This window comes from Delphinus delphis, chromosome 8 (genome assembly GCF_949987515.2).
Source record: "Delphinus delphis chromosome 8, mDelDel1.2, whole genome shotgun sequence".
In the NCBI taxonomy this organism is placed as follows: domain Eukaryota; kingdom Metazoa; phylum Chordata; class Mammalia; order Artiodactyla; family Delphinidae; genus Delphinus; species Delphinus delphis.
In genome coordinates this window covers 1,981,950-1,990,250 of record NC_082690.1, presented here as the reverse complement: position 1 = coordinate 1,990,250, position 8,301 = coordinate 1,981,950, and the positions used below count along the sequence as shown (strand labels likewise).

The 8,301-nt window shown below is 42.7% G+C and overlaps 1 non-coding gene across 1 annotated transcript; it reads left to right on the top strand.

Moving 5' to 3' along the window:
- The first annotated feature begins 6,719 nt into the window (after positions 1-6,719).
- On the top strand, positions 6,720-6,825 carry LOC132430429 (U6 spliceosomal RNA). Its single transcript, XR_009520518.1, has one exon. It is a non-coding gene; the product is annotated as a U6 spliceosomal RNA (small nuclear RNA).
- Positions 6,826-8,301: the final 1,476 nt, after the last annotated feature.

The window sequence follows — 8,301 nt, the reverse complement described above, 5'->3', positions numbered from 1 at the left end:
AATCATTGTTAAATGATAGGCTGTAATTTAGCTCCAACTCTTACATCTGTGAATTAACACAAACTTTGAAATGTAGAATCTTTCATTTTTTTATCCTCTTATTAATTATGCATCAACTTGCCTTCAGATAATTCTTACTTTGATAATGTTTCAGGCAGCCAAAATTCATGAAAATGGTCTTTCATATTCAACTGTTTTACTCACAAAAATGTATCCCTCAAACCTTAGTAAAATGGCAAAATAATAATCTATAGAACTATAGAGAAATGATGGAGAAAAATTATCTTAATAGTTTAATTACTCATTTCCCTATGACAGACACACATCCCACTGGGATGTTCTTCTGGTCCATTTTCACTTCCCATCTCAATTATTAATTATTTACATCTGTCACAATCCATGTTCCCCACGATAACTCTTTCTTCATGTTCTAGGAATGTAAATGTTGGATGTGGTGGGGTAAAGTCAGTGTGACCAACGCAAAAGGTGAGAACAGGCTTAGAAGGAAGGAGTTTACTCTTCTCACAGGTCCCAGAGGGACCACAGGGCCACAGGGGAAGCACCAGGTTTTAACAAGGGGCAGGAGTCAGGAGCAAGGGGGGAGCCTGAGCCAGAGACTTTGTTGGGTTTCCAAGGAAAGGTAAGGCAGGGCAGAGTAAATGATTTAGGATTGCCTAGTCTGAACAATGCCAGTGCTTTTGGCCTCTGGGGTGGTCCCTAGTTGCCTGGAACCTGGCCCTGAGATGAAGTATGGCAGGGGAAATATTGGCTTGATGTGTGAGAGTTAGATAAGGTGGTTATTAGAGCTGTAGACTCTGAATCTGCTGGTTTGTGCATGAAATAAGTGCTTCTGAGCCCTGTTAAGAAGCGGCTAGCCTCAGAAGGGACAGTCCCTCCTCAACCAGCACACTTCTTAAGATGTCATAAAATCAAGCATTATAAAAACAGAATTTAAAAAAATGATTAATTCATTTCACAGTCTCTGCCCAAAAAAAATTGAAAATCTTCTTCTTTAAGCCAAGTTCATAAGTAAGAAAAGAAAAACGCTGATGCTTATTCACAGTGTTTGAATTACATTTTAATCCAGGCTGCATCATTGGACACTGTATGGAAGAGATCACAGCTTGATTAATCAGAAAGTAGGAAAACATGTATACAAAGAAAATCTATCTGAAGATGTAATCCTTATTTCTCTCTCTATTCTTCTCAGGATTTGAATCTGATAAAATCTCCAATTGGTTTTGCCTGATTTAGGTCATAATTTTGTGCTAAATAATTTAATTCCCCCAGCAGTCATTTTTCTGTTAAAAAAATAAGCAGGAATTTCTCCCAATGTCACTACTATCAATTTATAAGATATTTTGAATCCTGCAGATTGAGGGAGCTGACTGCCAACATTGCAACAAACTGCCAAGTCTTAATGTGCAGACCATCTCTCTCTTCTTGCTTTCTGCCTCTGTGTGTAACTCAATTGAAATCTCTAGTACCGTGCTCAACAGACCACTCACAGATTTAATTAGCCTTCCTCCTTTCCCCCATGTACAAAATACCCGATTCACCCATACTCTCTGTCTCAATTTCCTTCCTCTCCATGACACTTTACATGATTCTAACAGCCGGCTCTTAACCCCACACATCCTACTATCTTGATTCCTTCAACTCTGTGTCATGTCTGCTGTCACTACCTTAATTATGGCACCATCATCACTCACCTGGTTTCACTGGGTCCCTGCCTTCTAAGTAGACTTTGAGAAACACATAATTACGAATCTTGGTAAACAGTTCACTCGCTCCATGTATCACAGAGTAAGTATTACTTTCGTGGACTGAAAGCACCCTCTGATATACACAGCTTGCAACTTACTTGTAAGAAGCTCTTACTGAAGTCTTATTAAATACTTGAGTCCATCAACAGCAGAGGGTGTATCTCTTCCCTTCACTGAGAGAACATGAAACTGACCTTTAAGATGGTTCCTTGGGGCTTCCTTGTTCGCACAGTTGTTAAGAATCTGCCTGACAATGCAGGGGACACGAGATCGATCCCTGGGCCAGGAAGATCCCACATGCCATGGAGCAACTAAGCCTGTGCGCCACAACTACTGAGCCTGCACTCTAGAGACCGAGAGCCACAACTACTGAGCCCACATGCCACAACTACCGAAGCCCATGCTCCTAGAGCCCGCACACCGCTATTAGAGAAAGCCCGCACATAGCAACAGACTCAACACAGCCAAAATTAAATTAATTAGTTAAAAAAACATAAGTTTCCTTAACACAAGTTTTATGAACATTTCAGTGCACGTATCACATAAATAGTATCATTTTCATTCACTGAAACAAGGTTGTGCTGACCACAATCTGAAAATACTTGTGAGAAAATCGTTATCACAGGTCTGCTTATACATTACAGTAAATGCGCTACAAAGTGGGTATCAATTCCTTTTGGAGAAAAAACAGTAAGCTGAATGCAACTGGCAAGTATGAGGAATGTCTTCCATGCCTTGTTAAACGTATGCTCACAGAATGGGTATTCACTCCTCCCATACAGGGTGGATATCATCGCCGCTTGTTGAAAGGACACAGATGTGAATGCACCTTGAATATAGACTTAAAAGAAACATTTTATTAGAATTCTTGGTAAGCCCATCACTACATGCACTTCGGAAGATATATCATTCTCGTGCTCTGCAAGAACTCTGTAGTCAATGCCATTCACAAGGAGTTGGTAAGAAACATTTTATTACACGTCTTGTTAAATGCTTTACTATATGGACGCTGAATAGTATCCTTCCCATTGACTTAAAGCACCCTTTGCTGTATGCAGTTTGCAACTTGCTTATAAGAAACTTCTCTAGTGAAGTTTTATTAAGCACTGGACTGCATGAACAACAGAAAGCATATCTCATCCATTCACTGAGAGAACACTCTGCTGAATCCAGGCTGTAACTGGCCTGTGAGAAGTTTCCTTAACACAAGTTCAGTGAATCACATGTCCAGTACATGTATCATAGATGAGTGTCATTTCCATTCACTGAAACAATGCTGTGCTAAACACAATTTATAAGTACCTGTCAGAAAAATCTTTATTGCAGGTTTGCTTATACACTAAAATAAATGCATTCCACAAGTGTCAATTCATTGCACAGAAAGAACGCTGGGCTGAACACAGCTTGCAAGTAGCTTATAAGAAATGTCTTTAATACCTTACTAAACACATCAGTACATGCTCACAGAATGGGTTTTCATGACCTACCTTACAGGATGGTTATCAATTCCACTCACAGAACCCTCTTGTAAATGCACCTTGAAAGAGGCCTTAAAGAAACACCTTATTACAAGTCTCGTGAAGCACATCACTCCATGCATGACAGAAGAGGTATCACATCCCTGCACTGGAAGAATTCTATGTTCAATGCCATTTGCCAGGAGTTTGTAAGAAACATTTCCTTACAAGTCTTGTTAAACGCTTCACAACGTACATTACAGAATAGTATCACTTCCATTCACTGAAAGCATACTTTGCTGTACCCAGCTTGCAATTTGCTTGTAACAAACTTCTTTAAAGAAGGCTTACTAAACACTTCACTGAGAGAACACTGCCTAACGCAGATTGTAACTGGCTTCTAAGAAGTTTTCTTAACACAGGTAATTTAAATTTTCTTAACATTTCAGTACACATATCATAAATGAGTATCATTTCTTGTCATTGAAACAGTGCTGTGCTGAACACAGCTTGCAAGTAACTGGTATGAGACTTTGTTTTTTACAAGTCTACACTTGTAAAAATGCTACACTATGTGCATTACCCAAGGGTGATGAGATTCCAATCACTGAAAGATAATTGTGTTTCATACAGCTTGCAAGTAGATAGTGGTAAAAACACCAACAAATCACAGGCCTTACATTGCATCATTAGCACTAAAGCCCTAATGCCAAACCTAAGTGCATTTTCAACCCTCATCAGAAATGTATACTTAATCAACTAGTCTGGAATATTCTGGTCAGCACCAGTGAGGCGAGCTGCCAGGTAGGTCCTCTCCAGCCCTTAGAGGAGGAAGAAACAATCTGCATGATGAAACACCTGCCCTGCCCTTCTGCCTGAAGAAGTTATCCTGCCCTTAAAAATAATCTTTTCTTTTCTTTTGCTAATCGCTTCCTTGTCTCACCCTTGTTTACATAAATTTTTTTCATTTTGTACAACCCCTGGGAGCACTCTTTTAGATTCTAGATGGGATGCTGGCCAGTTCATGTATCACCTAACAAAGCCAAATACATCTTCAGATTTACTCGGTTGGATTTTGCTTTCTAACAGATTCGTGGCAGCGACTATCTCCGAAGTGGTTTTCTGACCACATTCAGAGACAAGGAGTAACACAGGCATCATCATGCCCCACAAGCCTTGTTCGGAGTTCACTGTCTTTCTTGCCATTTCGAGAGCCCTTGGCAAGTTCTTGGTTGAGTTCTGCTGTATTTGTGTTTGAGCTCCCGATCTAATTGGCTTTAGACCACAGTTCCCAGGGGAAAACCCCAGCTCTGAGCACTGACCCTGGATACCATACTGAGCGCTGGTAACCGTTTTGTCTGCACTTCCCCATTTGTCTGGAATCCTTCCCTGAATTCCACCTTAGGAACGGTGGTGACATCTGCAGTGCTCCATTCATGTGGAATCAGCCTGCAGCCCCCTTTCTCTGAGGTCTGCTGGTCAATCCTTACCCTCAGTCCACAGCTCCATGAGAATTATTGGTGGTTACGGATGGAGATGGACTGGGTCCAGGATCAAATTGGGTCCAATTTGAGCTAGACTGGGTCAAGTGGGAGGCCTTGGGTGGATATTAAGTAAAGGCTAGTTGCTCATGGAGATCTTGGATATACTGGAAGCTGATTGGTTTGGCTCCAAGAAACCCAAAAGCCTGACTGAAAGAAGTGGAATCTCTTATGTCTGAAGAGTTGAGTGTGCCATTTCCCAGCATACCTGGTTACCTTATGTTTAACAACTATACTCTCGAAAGTTCCAAATATCTAACAAAATGGCGAGATTTTACTAAAAACAACCTAGAATTACAATGACAATTACGGGAAATGTGATCGTTCACTTAAGAAGTGCACTTGAGAAAAAGGGAATCCCAAAGCGTAGAGACAGAAAGGATGCCTACTTCAATTGGTATGCAGAAGCTTACAAAAGGCTTCATGACTCCAAAATAGCTTCATTAAATGACTCATTACAAAAGTCTAATGTGAAATTAAAGACACAAAATGTACCTAAAACAAAATACGAGGGAGTGACATGAACCCTACTGCTCGCCCCTTTCCATCTTCACCCGAGTACTCATGTTTTACTAATTCTCTGTCCAAACTGCACTTCTACTCTGAAGGGACTATTACGCAGCTATCATTTACAACAAAGCCACTGGAGGCTGCAGACTAACTGCTTCAGGTATTTTCACACCTTGGTCAAAGAGTGAACTAAGGGCTGTGGGTAAAGCATTTCATAAACTAGGGAGGAACCTACCTTTTTACTCCACCGTATGCAGGCTCTGTCTTGATTTGTATAAACATACATCAGTTTGTCCAGTTCTTGAAATTCATAAAAATGATGCAAATCAAAGTGTACACATTTATGTCTGACACTTTTACTTAATGTTTTTGAGTGCCATCCAATATTTGGTGTGGATAAGAAGTTCAATCTGTCTTTATGGCTAAGTAATTGACATTGTAAGAATATATAAAAAAATCATACCCCTCAAGATTGAGGGGTGAAATATCTCAAGGGGAGGATCTTTTAAGCAGATAGGGTAGGGTGTCCCCAGAGAAAGAAAACCAGTCATGACTTTCTTGACAGAAGAGAAGCCAGTTTTGGCCTAAACCATTCTGTGATCTTAGCCTGGCCACAGTGCTTGCTGTTGAACAGGACTCAGTAATTAATATCTTAAGGGAACAAGAGAATGTAGAAACAAATGACTGTTAATCAGGCAAGCGAAATAACAATAGCAAAGATAATATATCAGTTGTAAAGACTCCCAGTTCTCTTTTGATGTAAAGATTATCCCAAAGTGCTCAACCACTAGGTCAGCTAGAACCTAATGGATGACATTGACCTTTTCTGACCCTCCTGACCCTCCTGACTTCAAGCAACTGAAGCTTGGACGCTGTAGACTGCCCAAGCCCCTTCATGAATATGCATTTATCCTTGGTTTAAAACTTCCGCAATTTTCCTCTTCAGGGAGACACTGCTTTGGGAAAGATCCCTGGTGTTCTCCTCACTTGCTGCAAGTAATAAATCCTTCGTTCTCCCCATCTTCGGCTCGGTTGTCTTTTGGCTTTGGCACCCATCAAGAGGGGAACCCAGTTTTCAGGTGACAGTTCTAATAGGTGAATAGTGATATATCATTGCTGTATTAATTTGTAATTACTGATGGTATATGATGTTGAATATATTTGTGTGTACTATCTGTATATATTTTTTGGCCAGGTGTCTGTTTAGTTCTTTCCCTAATTTTAATGGGGTTACTGGTGTTAGAGGTCTTTGTATATTTGAGGCAAATCCTTTAATGGTTATGTGTTTGCAAATATTTTTCTCCCAGTTTGTGACTTGTCGTTTGATTTCCTGAATAAGGTCTTTCACAGAGTAGAAATCTTTATTTTATAAAGTTCACAATATTACCTATTTTTCTTTGTGGACTGCCCTTTTTTGTGTTGTGTGTTAAAACTTAGTGCTCGTGGTGCTTGCTTCGGCAGCACATATACTAAAACTGGAACGATACCAAGAAGGTGAGCATGGCCCTATGCAAGGATGACATGCAAATTCCATATTTTTGAAATACTGTAACAAATTCAATAAAGACTTTAAAAATGGTCCACATAAAAAAATCTTTAAAAAAATTAAGATGTGCGACTGTATTAAAGGAAAACTCAGCACTCATGATCTACATGACCAAACCCAAGCTCATGTGTTTTTCTATGTTTTCTCCTATAATATTGAATCATTTTGCATTTAAAATTTGTCTATGAATAATTTTTTTAATTTATTTACTTTTATTTATTATTTTTGGCTGCATTGGGTCTTTGTTGCTGTGGGTGGGCTTTCTCTAGTTGTGGCAAGTGGGGCCTTACTCTTTATTTGTGGTGCACGGACTTCTCATTGCAGTGGCTTCTCTTGTTGTGGCTCACGGGCTCTAGGCGTGCAGGCTTCAGTAGCTGTGGCACGCGGGCTCAGTAGTTGTGGCTCACAGGCTCTAGAGCGCAGGCTCAGTAGTTGTGGTGCATGGGCTTAGTTGCTCTACGGCATGTAGGATCTTCCCAGACCAGGGCTTGAACTCGTGTTCCCTGCAGGCGGATTCTTAACCACTGAGCCACCAGGGAAGTCCCTATGAGTAATTTTTTGGTGAATTTGGTGTAAGTTGTAAACTTTGCATCTTCATGCATGTCACACCAAATGGTTAATTGTTCATTAACTCTTTCTGGAGAACTTATGGGATACTGTCTCCATTTCAGTCTGAATTTCCACAGGTTAATGGGTTCAGCAGTTCCGCCAGCAGGGGTAGCTGTCGCCGGTGACCCGTGAGGAAGGCGTGGCCTGCACTTCCCGCGCTGACCACAGGGTGGCGCTGAGCCGTCTCTGACCCACGGCGCGTGCGCATTCCCCGCGGACTCGGCTATGAGCGCAGCTGAGAGGCCTTGTGTCTCAGGCACCGTCAGGGCCGCGGCTGGCACGCCCGGGGTGAGCGTCTCTGCCGACAGGTGCTGGGTCTCCTTAGGACTTGCTGGGGTTTTGGCTTCAGGACAACACGGGGCCGTGTCCACGCTGACGGGAGCTGGGTTTCCTGACGATGCAGGTGACGCGGGGAGGAAAAGGTGAGGAGAAGCCTCTTGCTGGCACTGACTGCTGCGGGCCCTCTGTTTACAAAGCTTGTTGTGCTGGCTACTCACACTGCCGCCCCCCCCATTCAGTGCTGTCGTTAGTCTCATTTCACAGCTTAGATGCTCAGGAACGTGCCCCAGGTCACGTGCTCACTGGGTGTCAGAGCCAACCCTTTGTGACGCTGGGCCTTGAGGTCTGGACCACTGTGGTTGCACAGCTGGCGTCCAGAGGATGTGAGTGGGGTGGGGGGGGCAAGGGAGTGCTGAGCCGCATAGGGGACATGCGGGTGGGGGGCAGGATCTGACGCCGGCTCAGACTCCACGTCTCCCCCCGCCCCCCGGTGGGTGTGTGCCCCTAGAGGTGGGCTGTTGGGGAACTCCCGCCCACTGGACCGCCGTGGCCTGGGACTCCTGCACCCCTTGCCAGCCCTGGGGGCGCCCGGG